At 42.1% G+C, this 2,866-nt stretch overlaps 1 non-coding gene across 1 annotated transcript; it reads right to left on the reverse strand.

Annotated features, from left to right (window-relative positions):
- Positions 1-1,721: 1,721 nt before the first annotated feature.
- Trnas-cga (transfer RNA serine (anticodon CGA)) lies at positions 1,722-1,796 on the reverse strand. Its single transcript has one exon. It is a non-coding gene; the product is annotated as a tRNA-Ser (tRNA).
- Positions 1,797-2,866: the final 1,070 nt, after the last annotated feature.

Genomic DNA, 2,866 nt, shown 5'->3' on the forward strand with positions numbered 1-2,866 from the left:
GCTATTCCCTGTCGGCTCCTGTTTCTCATTCTGTCGCGTCATCAGATAAGTCTTCCCTCCCACACAAGTCTTCAAATACTTTTTCCACCTACACTCTCTCTCCCCTGCAATTAACAGTGGAATTCCCATTGCGCACTTAATGTTACCACCCTTGATTTTAATTTCATCGAAGGTTGTTTTGCCTTTTCTATACGTGAATCTCGATCGCTTCACAATTTTCATGCACACGTTACACCGTCTCTTCTTAGGACTTCTTATTTGTTCCATACGTAATTGAGTTACATTCCAGTATTCCTGAATTTCCATTAACAGTTTTGTACTTCCTCCTTTCATCGTCAACTCAAGTATCTCTTCTCTTACTCATGGTCTGTTCGCAGTTACCTTGTTTTCACCTACGTATTTCTTTCCAACTTCTGTGATTGCCCTTTCCGGATATGTCCATTCCTCTTCGAATCAAGTGCCTGCTCAGCTGAATCACCCTTTCAGTAGCCTCATACATTTTCTCTATCTCTTCAACTTCTGCTTGCGACGTCGGCATGAATACCAGAGTTATCACTATCGGTGTTGGTGTCCTGCCGATTCACATAAGAACAACCGCGTCACTGAAATGTTCACAGTAATTCACTCTGTGCCCTACAGTCCTATTCATAACGAATGCTGCTTCGGTTAAACCATGTGCTGCTGTCTTTTATATTACCCTATACTCAGCTGACCAGTAATCTATGTCTACTTTCCGTTTATCTATCTTGGCGCTAAGTTTGAACCGATAGGTACAAGTTTAAAGTATAGAAGTGGCGCGTTTCAGAAACCTTCAAGGAAAACGTCTTTTTTGTACATAAATTACAGAGGAAGCAAGATTTTTCAAACATTTAGAACGTCCCTTACACCAAGGTCCGATATGCCGGAGGAAGAAATTTGAATCATCTGTATCGCTCCAGTCGAGAGCATTTTAAAGACGACTGTTTTCCACGTAAAATGGTGCCATTAGCCGAGCATTAATTTCCATCCAATTAAAATACTTTGCAGAAGGAATTAAATGATTCGCACCATTGCCCTAGATGCCAAGTTCGGTTTGTCTTTCAAACCTTGCTTGACATACAGTAACAGAGCTACACTAAGACCGTTGTGCGAATAGCTATACAAATGGCAACTGGTCTCGGGTAAACGAAGACGCTTTACTCTACGATCATAACTCAAATAGGGACGGAGAACCAAAAGCCTTCCAATCCGCGATTCTGCTCGCGGACTTTTCATAGTATTTCCGAAAATACAGTCACATACGTGATTTAGATATTCTCAATATTGTAAAGAGAATGAAAACGAATACTTTGGCCATATATTGCACAAAAACAAATACAGCTTGTTGCAAATTGGTGTCAGATGTGGTCCAGGACGTAGATTATCCTGGCTAATTACCTTAAGCCAGTGGTTTGGACTGAGCCAGAATCGCTGTACAAAAAAAACAAAGGCAAAAACCAAATAATGCTGCTCATCATCACTGTTCTTGTAAGACGAGACATTTAAAAAACAAAAAAATACGAAAGCAGTAACATAGACCTTACAAATAATATCGCCGTTACTCTGTGCCTCCTTCTCCATATCAATGAAGCAGTGTGATGTCTACTTCTCCATATCAGCGAAGCGGTGTGATATTAGACTACTGTAACTTATCAGAACTATAGCTTAACGGATTTTGAAACTTCCTGGCAGATTAAAACTGTGTGCCCGACCGAGACTCGAACTCGGGACCTTTGCCTTTCGAGGGCAAGTGCTCTACCATCTGAGCTACCGAAGCACGACGATGCTTCGGTAGCTCAGATGGTAGAGCACTTGCCCGCATCTCGTGGTCGTGCGGTAACGTTCTCGCTTCCCACGCCCGGGTTCCCGGGTTCGATTCCCGGCGGGGTCAGGGATTTTCTCTGCCTCGTGATGGCTGGGTGTTGTGTGCTGTCCTTAGGTTAGTTAGGTTTAAGTAGTTCTAAGTTCTAGGGGACTGATGACCACAGCTGTTAAGTCCCATAGTGCTCAGAGCCATTTGAACCATTTGATTTGTAGAGCACTTGCCCGCGAAAGGCAAAGGTCCCGAGTTCGAGTCTCGGTCAGGCACACAGTTTTAATCTGCCAGGAAGTTTCATATCAGCGCACACTTCGCTGCAAAGTGAAACTCTCATTCTGTTAACGGATTTTCTTTATTTAATTTTATTGCCATTTGGCATACATGCCATTCAACCAGCACCATGTTACATTAAAGTAGATGTAACTGTAAAAACGAAGTTCTATTAGTATATATGGATCAAAAAGTATCTGATGAACCTACAGTTCATAATCTCTCGAAAAGTCGATGACTATTTTGTAAGTTGTTACATTTATTGATACTGGGTTTATGAGTGCCATCAGTATGAAATCTGTTTTTCAATTTCCTCACTTCGTTGCATCACATTGTTTGATGACCATCATCACAGGGAATACTGAACGTACACAGAGAAGGGCAGCATGAATGGTCACAGGTTTGCTTAATCCAGGAGAGAGTGCCACAGAGATACTGAAGGAACTGAAATGGCACACTTTTGAAGACAGACGTAAACTATTCCGAGAAAGTCTGTTAACAAAGTTTGAAGAAGCGTCTTTAAATGATTACACTGGAGATATACTACAACCCCCTACTTATCGTTCACATAGGGATCGTGAGGATAAGATCAGAACAATTACTGCACACACACAGGCATTCAGACTATCATTCTTCCCACGCTCCTTAAGTGAATGGATCAGGAAGAAACCCTAACGAGTGATACAGTGGGACGTACCCTCTGTCATGCACCTCACGATGGTCTGCAGTGTATGGATGTAGATGTAGATGCCAACCATA

Source organism: Schistocerca cancellata, chromosome 1 (assembly GCF_023864275.1).
Source record: "Schistocerca cancellata isolate TAMUIC-IGC-003103 chromosome 1, iqSchCanc2.1, whole genome shotgun sequence".
Taxonomy (NCBI): Eukaryota; Metazoa; Arthropoda; class Insecta; order Orthoptera; family Acrididae; genus Schistocerca; species Schistocerca cancellata.